This window comes from Salvelinus sp. IW2-2015, unplaced genomic scaffold (genome assembly GCF_002910315.2).
Source record: "Salvelinus sp. IW2-2015 unplaced genomic scaffold, ASM291031v2 Un_scaffold3523, whole genome shotgun sequence".
NCBI classification, from domain to species: domain Eukaryota; kingdom Metazoa; phylum Chordata; class Actinopteri; order Salmoniformes; family Salmonidae; genus Salvelinus; species Salvelinus sp. IW2-2015.
Genome location: NW_019944803.1, coordinates 79,028 through 96,728, shown reverse-complemented (window position 1 = coordinate 96,728; position 17,701 = coordinate 79,028).

Here is a 17,701-nt window from a genome sequence, read left to right as displayed (position 1 = left end):
ACCAACAAACTGAAATGGTCCACCACAGACAGCGTTGTGAAGACGGAGCAACAGCACCTCATCATCCTGAGGAGGTGAAAAGATGTTGAGCCTGTCATCAAAACCCTCACTAACTTTACAGCTGCACATCGAGAGCATCCTATGGGGCTGTATCACCACCTGGTACGGCAACTGCTCCGCCCAAAACCGTAAGGCTCTCCAGAGGGTAGTGAGGTCTGCACAACGCATCACCGGGGGCAAACTACCTGCCCTCCAGGACACCTACAGCACCCGATGTCACAGGAAGGCCAAAAAGATCATCAAGGACAACAACCACCCGAGCCACTACCTGTTCACCCCGCTATCATCCAGAAGCGCAGGGTCAGTACAGGTGGCATCAAAGCTGGACGAGAGACTGAAAAAACAGCTTCTATCTCAAGGCCATCAGACTGTTAAACAGCCATCACTAACACAGAGATGCTGCTGCCTACATACAGACTCAAATCATTGGCCACTTTATTAAATGGATCACTAGTCACTTTATAATGTCACTTAGTAATGTTTACATATCTCATATTACTTATCTCATATGTATTAATGTATACTACACTATCTATACTATCTATTGCATCTCAGCCGCTCTGTCACTGCTCATCCATATATTTTATATTTTATATTCTCATCCCATTCCTTTAGTAGATTGTGTATATTAGGTTTTGTTGTGAATTTGTTACATACTGCTGCACTGTCGGAACTAGAAGCACAAGCATTTCGCTACACTCGCAATAACATCTGCAACCATGTGTATGTGACCAATAAATAGGATTTTATTTTATTGATAAGAGAGTCTGCTAAATGACTCACTTACTATAAGTGGCTGTGGATAAGTGACTCTGCTTAAATGACTAACATGTCAATGTACCCTACAGTACTCTACTGCACACTTCTCTACAGTCACTAGAGTACACTCACTACAGAGGCATATGAAAAGGGTAGAGATAGAGGGAGAGACACAGACAGAGAAATAGAGGAGGAGTCTGAAAGGGTAGCTAGCTGGCTGCAGTACACTACCCATGTCTGAGAGGGTAGCTAGCTGGCTGCAGTATACTACCATGTCTGAGAGGGTAGCTAGCTGCTGCAGTATACTACCCATGTCTGAGAGGGTAGTTATCTGGCTGCAGTACACTACCCATGTCTGAGAGGGTAGCTAGATGGCTGCAGTACACTACCCATGTCTGAGAGGGTAGCTAGCTGGCTGCAGTACACTACCCATGTCTGAGAGGGTAGCTATCTGGCTGCAGTATACTACCATATCTGAGAAGGTAGCTAGCTGGCTGCAGTACACTACCCATGTCTGAGAGGGTAGCTTATCTGGCTGCAGTATACTACCCATGTCTGAGAGGGTAGCTAGCTGGCGCAGCACTACCATGTCTTGAGGGTAGCTAGCTGGCTCAGCACACTACCATGTCTGAGAGGGTAGCTAGCTGGCTGCAGTACACTACCCATGTCTGAGAGGTAGCTAGCTGGCTGCAGTACACTACCCATGTCTGAGAGGGTAGCTAGCTGGCTGCAGTACACTACCCATGTCTGAGAGGGTAGCTATCTGGCTGCAGTACACTACCCATGTCTGAGAGGGTAGCTATCTGGCTGCAGTACACTACCATGTCTGAGAGGGTAGCTAGCTGGCTGCAGTACACTACCCATGTCTGAGAGGGTAGCAGCTGGCTGCAGTACACTACCATGTCTGAGAGGGTAGCTAGCTGGCTGCAGTCACACCCATTGTCTGAAGGGTAGCTAGCTGCTGCAGTACACTACCCAGTCTGAGAGGAGCTAGCTGGCTGCAGTACACTACCAATGTCTGAGAGGGTAGCTATCTGGCTGCAGTACACTACCAATGTCTGAGAGGGTAGCTAGCTGGCTCAGGACACTGCCTGGGAGCTGAATATACCTGTGTAAGATTAGAACATTGTGATGAGCCAGTAGGAATCCTGTATGTTCAGATGAGCCAGTAGAAATCCTGTATGTTCAGATGAGCCAGTAAAATCCTGTATGTTCAAGACAGTAGAAATCCAGTAGTAATAATCGCTGTATTTCAGATAGTAGCCAGTAGAAATCCTGTATGTTCAGATGAGCCAGTAGAAATCCTGTATGTTCAATGAGCCAGTAGAAATCCTGTATGTTCAGATGAGCCAGTAGAAATCCTGTATGTTCAGATGAGCCAGTAGAAATCCTGTATGTCAGATGAGCCAGTAGAAATCCTGTATGTTCAGATGAACCAGTAGAAATCCTGTATGTTCAGATGAGCCAGTAGAATCCTGTATGTTCAGATGAGCCAGTAGAAATCCTGTATGTTCAGATGAGCCAGTAGAAATCCTGTATGTTCAGATGAACCAGTAGAAATCCTGTATGTTCAGATGAACCAGTAGAAATCCTGTATGTTCAGATGAGCCAGTAGAAATCCTGTATGTTCAGATGAGCCAGTAGAATCCTGTATGTTCAGATGAGCCAGTAGAAATCCTTGTATGTTCAGATGAGCCAGTAGAAATCCTGTATGTTCATCTGTCTGAAGAAGACTGATGGGTATTGGTATCTTGATGAACACACCAGATCATTCTTTATAAATGTTTTCCTAGGCCTGAGTGCCAATCTGTTCGAGCTATCATACCAACTCATTGTCAATCATTGTCATGCCAAACATAGATGGACAAGGAGCACAAACACATCTTGTCAAAAGTAGTGCACATATATAGGAATAGGGTTCTATTAAGGCTCTGGTCTAAGTAGTGCACTATATAGGGAATAGGGTTCTATAGGGCTCTGGTCTAAAGTAGTGCACTATATATAGGGATAGGGTTCCATAGGGCTCTGGTCTAAAGTAGTGCACTATATTAGGGAATAGGGGTCTTATAGGGCTCTGGTCTAAAGTAGTGCACTATATGGAATAGGGTTCTATAAGCTCTGGCTAAAGTAGTGCAGCTATATATAGGGAATAGGGTTCTATAGGGCTTTGTCTAAAGTAGTGCACTATATAGGGAATAGGGTTCTATAAGGCTCTGGTCTACAAGTAGTGCACCTATATATAGGGAATAGAGTTCTATAGGGCTCTGTCTAAAGTAGTGCACTATAGGAATAGGGTGCTATTTGGATGCAGCCTGAGCTATGTCTCTCTGTGTATCAGTGTTTTTCTCCTTCAACCTGCAGACCAGAGCATCCCGTCAACCATAAACCTGCTCTGCACAGGCAGGCAGGGAGAAGTAACCATCTGGGTTTTATTCTCATCCGTTGGCTCTCCACAAGTCCCTGAAGAACCATCTGTCAGTTTTTCATGGCTTGATTTTGAACTGATAGTTCTGACCGTTTGTCAGTCAGTTTTTATTGTTTAGGTGCAGTTTCCCGGACTGTTTCCCGGACACAGAATTAAGTCGTGGCTAAAAAGCATGTATGGTGATGATTATGGTGATGATTATGGTGATGATTTATGGGTGATGATTATGGTGATGATTATGGTGATGTTATGGTGTTGATTATGGTGTTGATTATGGTGTTGATTATGGTGATGATTATTGGTGTTGATTATGGTGGTGATATGGTGTATGATTATGGTGATGATTATTGGTGATGATTATGGTGATGATTATGGTGTTGATTATGTGTGTGATTATGGTGTTGATTATGGTGTTGATTATGGTGTTGATTATGGTGATGATTATGTGGTGTTTATTGCTGTGAATGGTGATGATTATGTGATGATTATGGTATGATTATGGTGATGATTATGGTGATGATTATGGTGATGATTATGGTTGTTGATTATGGTGTTGATTATGGTGATGATTATGGTGATTGATTATGGTGTTGATATATGGTGATGATTATGGTGTTGATTATGGTATGTATGGTGATGATTATGATAGTTGATGTATGGTGATGATTATGGTGATGATTATGGTGTGATTATGGTGTTGATGTATGGTGGATGATATGACGGTGTGTGTTATGGTGATGATTATGGTGTTGATTATGGTGATGATTATTGGATCATGATTATGGTGATGATTATGGTGATGATTTATGGTGTTGATGTATGGTGATGATTTATGGTGTTGATTATGGTGATGATTATGGTAGGATGATTATGGTGATGAATATGGTGATTGGTGTTGATTATTGTGATAGTGATGATTATGGTGATATGATCTATGGTGATGATTATGGTGAGTATGGTGTTGATTTATGGTGATAGTTGATGGATTATGGTGGTGATTCATGTGATAGTTGATGATTATGGTGATGTGATGATTATGGTGATAGTGATGATTATGGTGATGATTATGGTGATAGTGATGATTATGGTGATGATTATGGTGAGTGATGATTATGGGTGATGATTATGTGTTGATTATGCTGTTGATTATGGTGATGGTGATGATTATGGTGATGGTGATCGATATATGATGAATGATTATGGTGATAGTGATGATTATGATGTGATGATGATTTGATGTGATGTTAATGATAGTGATGATTATGGTGATGATTATGATGATAGTGATGATTATGGTGATAGTGATGATTATGATGTGATGATTGATTATGATGTGATGATGATTATGATGTGATGGTAATGATGGTGATTATAATGGTGATGATGAGTGTCCTGTAGATTGCTCATGGTTTCATTGTCTCCAGTACCAGGGTCAGGAATGATAATAGGTTCCTGGTCTGTTCCCAGTACCAGGGTCAGGACTGAATAATGGTTCGCTGGTCTGTCTCTAGTACCAGGGTCAGGGCTGATAATGGTTCCTGTCTGTCTCCAGTACCAGGGTCAGGACTGATAATGGTTCCGTCTGTCTCTAGTACCAGGGTCTGGGCTGATAATGGTTTCCTGTCTGTCTCTAGTACCAGGGTCAGGGCTGATAATGGTCCTGTCTGTCCTCTAGTACCAGGGTCAGGGCTGAATATGGGTTCCTGTCTGTCTCTAGTACCAGGCGTCAGGGCTGATAATGGTTCCTGTCTGTCTCCAGTACAGAGGGTCAGAGCTGATAATGGTTTCTGGTCTGTCTCTAGTAACAGGGTCAGGCTGATAATGGTTCCTGTCTGTCTCTAGTACCAGGGTCAGGGCTGATGAATGGTTCCTGTCTGTCTCTAGTACCAGGGTCAGGGCTGATTATGGTTCCTGACTGTCTCTAGTACCAGTGTCTGGCTGATAATGGTTCCTGTCTGTCAAAGTACCAGGGTCAGGCTGATAATGGTTCCTGTCTGTCTCTACTACCAGGGTCAGGGTTGATAATGATCCTGACTGTCTCTAGTACTTGGGGTCTGGGTCAGGGCTGATAATGGTTCCTGGACTGTCTCTAGTACCAGGTCTGGGCTGATAATGGTTCCTGACTGTCCTAGTTACCAGGGTCTGGGCTGATAAATGGTTCCTGTCTCGTGCTCCGTACCAGGGTCACGGCTGATAATGGTTCCTGTTCTGTCTCTAGTACCAGGGTCATGGCTGATAATGGTTCCTGACTGTCTCCAGAACCAGGGTCTGGGTCAGGGCTGATAATGTTTCACTTCTCTAGTACCAGGGTCTGGGTCAGGGTGATAATGGTTCCTGTCTGTCTCTAGTACCAGGGTCAGGGCTGATATTGGTCCTGTCTGTCTCTAGTACCAGGGTCCAGGGCTGATAATGGTTCCTGTTCTGTCTCTAGTACCAGGGTCAGGGCTGATAATGGTCTCTGACTGTCTCTAGTACCAGTGTCTGGGGCTGATAATGTTTCCTGTCTGTCTCTAGTACCAGCGGTCAGGGCTGATAATGGTTCCTGTCTGTCTTCTAGTACCAGGGTCTGTGGACAGGGCTGATAATGGTTCCTGTCTGTCTCTAGTACCAGGGTCAGGGATGATAATGGTCCTGTTCTGTCCTAGTACCAGGGTCAGGGCTGATAATGATTCCTGACTGTCTCTAGTTACCAGGGTCAGGGCTGATAATGTTCCTGCACTGTCTCTAGTTACCACGGCGTCTGCCGTCAGGTTGGATAATGCGTTCCTGCACTGTCTCTATAGTACCAGGGTCCGGCTGATAATGTTCTGTCATGTACTCTAGTACCACGGTCTGGTGCTGATTAATGGTTCCTGACTGTCGCTCTTCAGTACCGGGTCACGGCTGATATGCGTTCCTGTCTGTCTCTAGTACCCAGCGGTCTCGGGCGTACTGATAATGCGTTCCTGTCTGGTCCTAGCCGACCAGGGTCAGGAGGCGCTGATAATGGTTCCGACTGCTCTCGTACCAGGGTCTGGTTCCGGGCCTGATAATGCCGTTTTCCTCTGTCTCCTAGTACCACGGGTCTAGGGCTGATAAATGGTTCCTGCCTGTCTCTCAGTATCCAAGGGTCACGGGCTGGATATGGTGTCCTGTCTGTCTCTATACCAGGGTTTCCAGGCGCTGATAATGGTTCCTGTCTGTCCTCCAGTATACCAGAGTCATCCGCTGATAATGGTTCCTGATCTGGTCTGCAGATACCAGGGCTGGGTCAGGCTGTAATGGTTCTCCGACTGTCCTCTAGAACCAGGGTCTGCGGGCTGATAATGGTTTCCACTTGTCTCCGATGTACCAGGGGTCTGGGTCAGACTGATAATGCATTCGTTCTAGTCTGTCCTCATTACCAGGGTCGCACGATATGTTCCTGTCTGTCTTCTAGTACCAGGGTCAGGGTGATAATTGCCATGGTTCATCTGACTGTCTCTAGTACCCCAGCTCAGGCGCTGATTAATGTTCCTGCATGTCTCTAGTACCAGGTGCTGTTGGACTGATAATGGTTCCTCTGGAATACTGTTTCTCTCCAGTACCAGGGTCTGCCGGTCTGATAAATGTTTCCTGTCTGTTCCTAGTACCAGGGTCTGGGTCAGGGCTGATAATGGTTCATGTACTGTCTCTAGTACCAGGTTGGGTCAGGGCTGATAATGGTTCCTGTCTTCTCTATACCAGGGTTGTCAGGGCTTTGATAATGGTTACTGACTGGCTCTCAGCTACCATGGTCAGGGCTGATAATGGTTCCTGCTCTGTCTCTTAGCTACCAGGTCTGGGTCAGGGCTTGATAATGGTTCCTGTCTGTCTACTCAGTGTACCAGGTCAGGGACTGATAATGGTTTCTGTCTGTCTCGTTAGTACCAGGCTGGCCAGGGGTGATAATGGTTCCTGTCCCTGTCTCTTAGTACCAGGGTCAGGCTGATAATGCGTTCCTGACTGTCTCTAGTACCAGGGTTGGGTTCAGGGCTGATAATGTCCTGATCCTGGTCTCTAGTCTACAGGGTCAGGCTGATACATTGGTCTGCGGTCTCTCAGTGTACCAGTGTTCAGGGCTGATAATGGTTCCTGTCTGTCTCATAGTACCCAGGGTCAGGGCTTGATAATGTTCCTGCTGTCTTCCTAGTACCAAGTTGGTAGGGCCTGCATAATGGTTCCATGTCTGTCTCTAGTACCAGCGGTCAGGGTTTAAATTGGTTACCTGTCTGTTCTCTAGTACCCAGGCGGGTCAGGGCTGATAAATGCATTCCTGCCTAGTCTCTACGAGTAGCCAGGGTCGCAGGTGATAATGGTTCCTGATCTGTCTCTATACCAGCGGTCCATGGTCCCAGGGCTGATCAATGTTCCTGGCTGTCCTCTAGTACCAGGGTCAGGCGTGATAAGGCGTTCCTGCGCTGTCTCCTCAGTACCAGGGTCAGTCTGATATACATGTTGCGTCCTGATCTGGTCTCTAGTACCAGGGTCAGGTCTGATAATGTTCCTGGACTGTCTCTAGTACCAGGCTGTCAGGAGCTGATAATGGCTTCCTGCTGTCTCTAGGACCAGGGTGAGGCTTGATCAATGCGTTCCTGTTCCTGCTCTAGTACCAGGTCTGCGGCTGATAATTGGTTCCTGCGACTCCTCCTCTAACCAGCCGTCAGGGATGATAATGGTTCCTGTCGTCTCTAGTACCAGGGGTCACGGCTGATAATGGTTCCTGACTGTCTCCATACCAGGGTCCATGGGCTGATAATGTATCCTTCTGTCTCAGTTACCCGCGGTCTGGCTGATAATGGTTCCTGTCTGTCTCTAGTACCAGGGTTCTGCGGCTGATTAATGTTCCAGTCTGTCTCTAGTACCAGGTCTGGGTTCAGGGCTGATATGGTTCCTGTCTGTCTCGTAAGTACCAGCGGTCAGGGCTTGATAATAGGTTCCTGTCTGTCTCCAGTACCCACTGTCAGGCTGATAATGGTTCCGTCTGTCTGCATACCAGGGTCAGGGTGATAATGTGTTCCTGTACTGCTCACAGTACCAGGGTCTGGGCTGATAATGGTTCCTGTCTGTCTCCGTACCAGGGTCTGGCTGATAATGTTCCTGTCTGGTCTTCCAGTACCAGGGTCTGGGTCAGGGCTGATAATGGTTCCTGACGTGTCTCTCAGATACCAGTGTCTGGCTGATAATGGTTCCGCTGTCTCCTTTACCAGGGTCGGGCTGATAATGGATTCCTGACTGTCTCTAGTTACCAGGGTCTGGGGCTGATTAATGGTTCCTGTCTGTCTCTAGTACCAGGGTCAGGCTGATAATGGTTCCTGTTCGTGTCTCTAGTACCAGGGTCTGGGTCAGGGCTGATAATGGTTCCTGACTTGCTCTTAGTTACTCAGGGGTCAGGGCTGATAATGAGTTCCTGCTCTGTCTCTCAGTTACCAGTGTCTCAGGGCTGATAATGGTTCCTGTCTGTCTCTAGTACCAGGGTCAGGGCTGATAATGGTTCCTGCCCTGTTCTCTAGTACCAGGTCAGGGCTGATAATGGTTCCTGTCTGGTCTTAGTACCAGGCGTCAGGGTGATAATTGGTCCTGACTGTCTCTAGTACCCAGCGGTCTGGGTCAGGGCTGATAATGTATTGACTGTCTCTGTCCAGGGTCAGGGTGATAATGGTTCCTGTCTGTCTCTATACCAGGGTCTGGTCAGGGCTGATAATGGTTCCTGTCGTCTCTAGTACCAGGGTCAGGGCTGTAATGTTCCTGTCTGTCTCTAGTACCCAGGGTCTGGGTAGGGCTGATAATGGGTTCCTGTCTGTCTCTAGTACCAGGGTCAGGGCTGATAATGGTTCCTGTCTTGTCTCTAGTACCAAGTCGGTCAGGGCTGATAATGGTTCCTGTCTGGTCTCTAGTACCAGGCGTCAGGGATGATAATGGTTCCTGTCTGTCTGCTAGTACCAGGACAGGGCTGATAATGATGGCCTGACTGTCTCTAGTACCAGGGTCAGGGCTGATAATTGGTTCCTGTCTGTCTCTGTACCAGGGTCTGGGTCAGGCTGATAATGGTTCCTTCTGTTCTCTAGTACCAGGGTCAGGCTGATAATGGTTCCTGTCTGTCTCTAGTACCAGGGGTCAGGCTGATAATGTTCCTGACTGTCTCTAGTACCAGGGTAGGGCTGATAATGGTTCTCTGACTGTCTCTAGTACCAGGTCTGCTGGGTCAGTGGCGCTGATAATGGTTCCTGCACTGTCCCTAGTACCAGGTTCTGGCTGATAATGGTTCCTGGTCCGTCTCATACCAGGGTCGGACGGCGTATAATGGTTCCTGTCTGTCTCTTACTACCAGGGTCAGGATGATAATGACGTTCCTGGTCCATGGCTCTAAGTACCAGGGTCAGGGCTGATAATGGGCCTACTGTCTCTAGTACCAGGGTCTGGGTCAGGCTGATAATTGGTTTCCTACTGTCTCTAGTACCAGGGTCTGGGCTGATAATGGTTCCTGATGTCTCCAGTACCAGGGTCTGGGCTGATAATGTTCCTGTCTGTCTCCAGTACCAGGGTCGGGCTGATAATGGTTCCTGTCTTCTGTCTCTAGTACCAGGGTCAGGGCTGATAATGGTTTTTGACGTTCCTCAGTACCAGGGTCAGGGCTGATAATGGTTTCCTGTCTGTCTCAGTACCAGGTGTCAGGGCTGATAATGGTTCCTGTCTGTCTCTAGTACCAGGGTCAGGGCTGATAATGTTCCTGGACTGTCCTGTACCAGGGTCAGGGCTGATAATGGTTCCTGTCTGTCTCTCAGTACCGGGTCAGGGCTGATAATGCGTTTCCTGTCTGTCTCTAGTACCAGCGGGTCAGGGTGATAATGGTTCGTGGCTGTCTCTAGTACCAGGGTCAGGGCTGATAATGGTTCCTGACTGTCTCTATACCAGGGTCTGGGTCAGGGCTGATAATGGTTCCTGTGTCTCTAGTACCAGGGTCAGGCTGATAATGGTTCCTGGCTGGGTCTCTAGTCCAGGTTGGTCAGGGCTGATAATGGTCCTGGCTGTTCTCTAGGTACCAGGGTCAGGGTTGATAATGTTTCCTGACTGTCTCTAGTACCAGGTCATGGGTCAGGCTGATAAATGGTTCCTGACCTGTCTCTAGTAGCAGGGTCAGGCTGATAATTGTTCCGTGAGTTCTGTCTCCTAGTACCAGGGTCCAGGGTGATAATGGTTTCCTGACTGTCTCTAGTACAGGGTCTGGCTAGGGCTGATAATGGTTTCCGCTGTCTCTAGTACCAGGGTCTGGGTCAGGGCTGATAATGGCTTCCTGCTGTCTCTAGTACCAGGGTCTGGGTCAGGGCTATAAGGTTCCTGACTGTCTCTATATCACATTTACATCACACATTCAGACCCCTGTTACTCAGTACTTTGTTGAGCACCTTTTTGCAGTGATTACAGCCTCGAGTCTTCTTGGGTATGATGCTACAAGCTTGGCACACCTGTATTTGGGGAGTTTCTCCCATTGTTCTCTGCAGATCCTCTCAAGCTCTGTCAGGTTGGATTGGGAGCGTTGCTGCACAGCTATTTCCAGGTCTCTCCACAGAGGTTCCATCTGGGTGGTACACCTCCTATAGCTGGACTGTATTGCCTCTTCGGAAAGTTGAAGGAAAATACAAATCACKGATGCATTTCGTTAATGTCGTATGAAAATATTTGCCATAATAATTGATTTTCTAATAAGTTCCATACATTTAGTTGATTTCCTGCTACATTTTTAAATATTGTTGAATTTGGTTTGAATGTCTACTCTCTGGATTCTGTGATTCTGTTCTCTCCAGATTTTAATGGTGATGGTTTTCCCACATCATTACTGCTGCTGTAGAGCTTTCCAGAACACCTTCAGGCTATGTGATGTGGTGTCGAACTATAGTGGGGCGGCAGCGTAGCCTAGTGGTTAGAGCATTGGACTAGTAACCGCAAGGTTGCAAGATCGAATCCCCGAGCAGACAAGGTGAAAATCTGTCAGCGTTGTATGGCATAGGATGATGTTCCTGACTGTAGTGTTCACTTCTGGATAACGTCCTGACCCCTGACCCAGTGTTGTCTGCTGTACGATGATGTCCTGACCCCTGACCCAGTGTTGTCTGCTGTACGATGATGTCCTGACCCGGTGTTGTCTGCTGTATGAGGATGTCCTGACCTCTGACCCAGTGTTGTCTGCTGTACGATGATGTCCTGACCTCTGACCCAGGACATCATCATCATCATTGTCTGCTGTATGAGGATGTCCTGACCCCTGACCCAGTGTTGTCTGCTGTACGATGATGTCCTGACCCCTGTTGTCTGCTGTATGATAATGTCCTGACCCCTGACCCCGTGTTGTCTGCTGTACGATGATGTACCCCTTAACTCTCACTCTCTTTCTCCAGATGACCTGTCTTGTGCCATGTCCCAGTGGTCTGCTAGTCATTGTCCACCTCCTCGCACTATCCTCCGTCAACACCCAGTCAGAGATATGGACCAATGAAGGTAAGAGACCCAAACCCCTGTAAGATATGGACCAATGATGTAAAGACAGACTCATCCCTAAATCAACCATACTGTATAACAGAGCTGTATCCCCCGGTACTCTACCCTGCACCTTAGAGACTGTTACTACCGGCTACCCCCCGGTACTCTACCCTGCACCTTAGAGACTGTTACTACCGGCTACCCCCCGTACTCTACCCTGTACACTGTTACTACCGGCTACCCCCGGTACTCTACCCTGCACCTTAGAGACTGCTGCCCTATGCCCATAGTCATTGGTCACTTTAATACTGTGTTCAGAAAGTATTCACACCCCTTGACGTTTTTTTACAAATTGTTGTGTTACAGATTGGGATTAAAATTGAGATTTTGAGTAAAAGTCTGAAAATATCTGTTTTCAACTGTACTTAAATGCAGTGGTGGAAAAAGTACTCAATATAATTCTAGTAAAAGGCAAATTCCTTACCAAGCAAACCAGACGACAACATTTTCAGTTTTTTTATTTGATTTACGGACTGTTACAGGTTTTGGTTTCTCCGTTTATATTTAGAGATTGCACGTTGAACGTAGGGCGCACCGATTGGCGTCACCTCCTTACTAATGTGTTACACCTGTGCTGGCATGTCCATCTTGTTAGTCGGAAGGGGTTTCACCTGTGCTGGCCCAGGTTTGATATTTAAGATTGCTGACCCACGGTAATATTTAAGATTGGCTGGCCCAGGTGATATTTAAGATGGCTGACCCAGGGTATTTAGAAGAGTCGCTGGCCAGGTGATATTTAAGAGTGGCTGACCCAGGTGATATTTAAGAGTGGCTGGCCCACGTGATATTAAGAGTGGCTGGCCCAGGTTTATTTAAGAGTTGCTGACCCAGTTGGTATTTAAGAGTGGCTGACCCAGGTGATATTTAAGAGTGGCTGACCCAGGCTGGTATTTAAGAGTGGCTGGCCCAGGTTATATTTCCAAGACTGGCTGGCTCAGGTGATATTTAAGAGTGGCTGACCCAGGTGATATTTAAGACTGGCTGGCTCAGGTGATATTTAAGAGTGGCTGACCCAGTGATATTTAAGACTGCTGACCCAAGGTAATATTTAAGAGTGGCTGGCCCAGGTGATATTTAAGACTGGCCTGACCCAGGTAATATTTTAAGAGTGGCTTGGCCCAGGTGTTATTTAAGAGTGGCCTGACCCAGGTTGATATTTCAAGACTGGCTGACCCAGGTGATATTAAGGATGGCTGCCCAGGTTATATTAAGACTGGCTGGCCCAGGTGATATTTAAGAGCGGCTGACCCCAGGTATATTTAAGAGTGGCTGACCCAGGTGATATTTAAGACTGACTGGCCCAGGTGATATTTAAGAGTGGCTGACCCAGGTGTCATTTAAGAGTGGCTGACCCAGGTTCATTTAAGAGTGGGCTGACCCAGGTGTCATTTAAGAGTGGGCGACCAGGTGATATTTAAAGGTGCTGGCTTCCCAGTGATATTTAAAGATGGCGGCCCAGTGCTCCAGATAAGCTCAGAGTGGAGATGAAGATTTGGGGAGAGACTGGTTGGGGGATGTTTGGAAGATTTTGGGAGAGAGAGAGAATGTTGAGAGAAAGTGGTGGAGCTGTTGGGGAGAGATGTTGGAGAATGTTGAGGACAGATTTGAGAAGTGTTGGGGAGAGATGTTGAGGAGAGATGTTGGGAGAGATGTTGGGGAGAGATGTGAGGAAGATGTTGGGGAAGTGTTGGGAGAGATTGTTGAGGAGAGATGTTGGGGGAGAGATGTTGGGGGAGAGATGTTGGGAGAGATGTTGGGAAGATGTTGGAGAGATGTGAGGAGAGATGTTGGGAGAAGATGTTGGGAGAGATTTGAGGAGAGTGTGGGGAGTGTGGGAGAGATGTTGGGAGAGTTTGGGGAGATGTTGGGGAGAGATGTTGGGGAGAGATGTTGGGAGAGTGTTGGGGAGAGATGTTGAGGAGAGATGTTGGGGAGAGATTTGGGAGATTGGAGGGAGAGATTTGGGGAGAGATGTTGGAGAGATGGTTGGGAGAGATGTTGAGGAGAGATGTTGAGGAGAGATGTTGGGGAGAGATGTTGGAGAGATGAGTTGGGAGAGATGTTGAGGAGAGAGTTGGGGAGAGATGTTGGGAGAGATGTTGGGAGAATGTTTGAGGAGAGATGTTGTGGGGAGAATTGGGAGAGATGTTGGGGAGAGATTTGAGAGAGATGTTGAGGAGAGATGTTGTGGGAAGATGTTGAGGAGAGATGTTGGGAGAGATGTTGGGAGAGATGTGGGGGAGAGATGTTGAGAGAGATGTTGGGAGAGAGTGTTGAGGGAGAGATGTTGGGGAGAGATGTTGGGAGAGAGATGTTGAGAGAGAGTTGGGGAGAGATGTTGAGGGAGAGATGTTGGGGGAGAGATGTTGGGGAGAGATTTGGAGAGATTGAGAGAATGATGAGAGAGATGTTGGGGGAGAGATGTTAGGAGAGATGTTGGGGAGAGATGTTGGGAGAGATGTTGGGGGAGAGATGTTGTGGAGAGGATGTTGGGGAGAGATGTTGGGGAGAGATGTTTGGGAAGATGTTGGAGAGAGTGGTTGGGAGAGATGTTGTGGGGGAGAGATGTTGAGGGAGAGATTTGGGAGAGATGTTGAGGATTGAGAGATGTTGGGGAGAGATGTTGGGGAGAGATGTTGGGGAGAGATGTTGGGGAGGGGAGGAGAGATGTTGAGGAGAGATGTTGGGAGAGATTGGGAGATATTGGAGAGATTGTTGGAGTATATGATTGGGAGAATGTTGAGAGAAGGGGAGATGGTGGGGAGAGATGGTTGTGGGAGAGATGTTGGGAGAAGATGTGTGGGAGGAGAGATGTTGGGGAGAGATGTTGGGAAGATGTGGGGAGATGGATGTGGGGAGAGATTGTGGGAGAGATGGTTGGGGAGAGATGTTGGGAGAGATGTTGGGAGAAGATGTTGGGAGAAGATGTTGGGAGGAGAGAATGTTGGGGAGAGCTGGATGGAGGGAGAGATGTTGGGGGAGAGATGTTGGGAGAGATGTTGGAGGAGAGATGTTGGGGAGGAGAGATGTTGAGGGGAGAGATGTTGGGGAGAGATGTTGGGGAGAGTGTTGAGAGATGTTGAGGAGAGATTTGAGGAGAGAGGTTAGGGAGAGATGTTGGGGAGAGATGTTGGGAGAGTATGTTGGGGAGAGATGTTGAGGAAGATGTTGGGAAGAGATGTTGGGGAGAATGTTGGGGGAGAGATGTTGGGGAGAGATGTTGCGGGAGAGATGTTGGGGAGAGATGTTGGGAGAGAGATTGGGGAGAGATGTGGGGGGAGAGAATGTTGGCGAGAGATGGAGAGATGTTGAGGTAAGAGTATGTTGGGGAGAGATGTTGGGGAGAGATGTTTGGGGAGAGATGTTTGGGAGAATGTTGGAGAGATGTTGGGAGAGATGTTGGTTGGAGAGGAGTTGAGGAGAGAGTGTTGAGGAGAGATGTTGGGGAGATGTTGGGAGAGATTTGGGGAGAGATGTTGAGAGAGATGTGTGGAGAGAGTGGGAGGATGTTGGGGAGAGAGTGGGGAAATGTTGGGGAGAGATGTTGGGGAGAGTGTTGGGGAGAGATGTTTAAGGAGAGATGTTGAGGAGAGATGTTGGGAGTAGATTTGGGAGAGATGTTGAGGAAAGAGATGGGGAGAGATGTGGGGAGAGATGTTGGGGAGAGATGGTTGGGGGATTCGATCTTCATGGGTGCTAGACCAGTTCCAGTGGGTCGTCATGGTGCTAGGGTCTGTTTAGAAACCACTTACTAGTGGCGTTATTCATGCGTGGGTGTCGTTTTAGAACCACTTACATAGTGTGGTTATCCAGTGGTGGTTCTGTCTAAACCATCCGTCACTAGTGGGTTTATCCATCGTGGGTCTCTGTTAAACCACTTACTATGGGCTTATCACATGTCGGTGTCTGTTTGACCTTATAGTGATATCCAGTGGGTCTGCTTACATTACTGCTGGTGTATCCATGGCGTGTCTGTTAGAACACCTTACCTAGTGGCTTGGCCAACATTCATTGCTATCCACATGGTGCCTCATTCAGAAGCTTCTTTCTGTTTTGTTGGTGTGTAACATTATTTGTCTTTGTATTCCCTTTGTTAGTGAGCAACATGTGAATTATGCTCTTGTGCGAACGTTAACAGGACAGCCATAGCGCATACCTTCTAAGACCACTGTGTTTATGGCGATCGACCAGTCATGACTCCGCTGCGTTACGAGCTCGGAGAGCAGAGCGCTGAATTAGGCGATGACCAGGGACTGTTCTCTTGTTTGTAGTGAGTCCCTCCAGATCAGTATGCAGTACATGCATACCAGGGTGTTCTACTAGATTAAGTCGAGCTCATCTCCGATCAGAGCACGTAGTATGACCAGGGATTTCCTTTTATCTCTCAGTAGAGCATAGTGTGCCATCTCTGATATGAGTCCAATCACGCCATCAGCATAGCGGAGTTTGATCTCCAGCAGGGATAGTCTTGTTTAGTGAGTCCTCCAGAATCAAGAGCAGTTAGGGAGACCAGGGATGTTCTCTCTTTTTAGTAGTCCTCCAGACCAAGCACAGTAGGGATGTTTAGTGAGCTCCTTTCCAGAAAACACCAGGCAGCTAAGGATTGTTTAGTGCAGTCCTCCACGATCAGGAGGCAGTAGGGATGACCAGGATGTTCTCCCTTATGCTAGTCCTCCAGACCAGAGCAGTTAAGAGATGCTGTTAGTTGAGCCTCCAGACCCAGACGCAGTAAGATTCATGTTTAGTGAAGTCCTCAGACCAGAGCGAGTCAAGGACCTGTTTGTGAGTCCTCCAGACCGAGACGGCAGTAAGATAGTTTAGTGAGTCCTCCAACAGAGCGCAGTAAGAATGTTAGTGAGGCTCCTCCAGGACCCATGACGCAGTAAGGATGTTTAGTGAGTCCTCCAGACCAGAGGCAGTAAGGATGTTTAGTGAGTCCTCCAGACCAGAGGCAGTAAGGTTGACAACGTGTTATGTTGATAGGTGTATGAATTGGACCATTTGCTGTTCTGTTAAGAATTCAAAATGTATGGAKTAAAAAGTACATTATTTTCTTTAGGAAAGTARTGGAGTAAAAGTAAAAATTTAGSAGAAATATAAATAGTYAAGAAAAKTACATATTTCCCCCMAAAAATATTATTGTGATTTTGCCAGCAGTAAGTGGAATTCAATTTCCAAAAATACAAGGCCTGTAGCTTTCAAATTATATGTCACTTTCTGACGACATAGAATGTTCCCGAGTGGCCTTGTTAYAGTTTTGACTTAAATCAGTTTCAGAATCTATGGCAAGATTTGAAAATGTTTCTCTTGCAATGGTGAAACCAACTTGACAGAGCTTGAATCATTTTAATAAGAATAATGTGTAAATATTGTACAATCCAGATGTGAAAAGGACTTTTACCCAGAAAGACTCACAGCTGTAATCGCTGCCAAATATGATTCTAACATGTATTGACTTAGAGGTGTGAATTCTTATGTAAATGAGATATTTCAGTATTTCATTTTGAATACATTTGCAAACATTTCTAAAAACCTGTTTTCACTTTGTCATTATGGGRTAGTGAGTATAGATGGGTGAGAAACAATATGGATGTATTCCATTTTGAATCCAGGCTGCAATACAACAGAATGAATACTGTCTGAAGGCACCTACACGGCTACAAACAGTAGTTTACAAATCCTGACTGTGCTGAAGACTTATGGGAGGACTGTAAGTGTTTATACACGGCTGCTGTGTAACAGCAGACACAACAGGAAGCTCTGACATGTCTTTGTGTAGAGATGACCCACTTTAGGTCATAGAGATATACAATGCTGAGGACTGTCGGGTTCTAAGTCCTGACTGTACAGGACGGTCGGTTCTAAGTCCTGACTGTACAGGACGGTCGGTTCTAAGTCCTGACTGTACAGGACGGTCGGTTC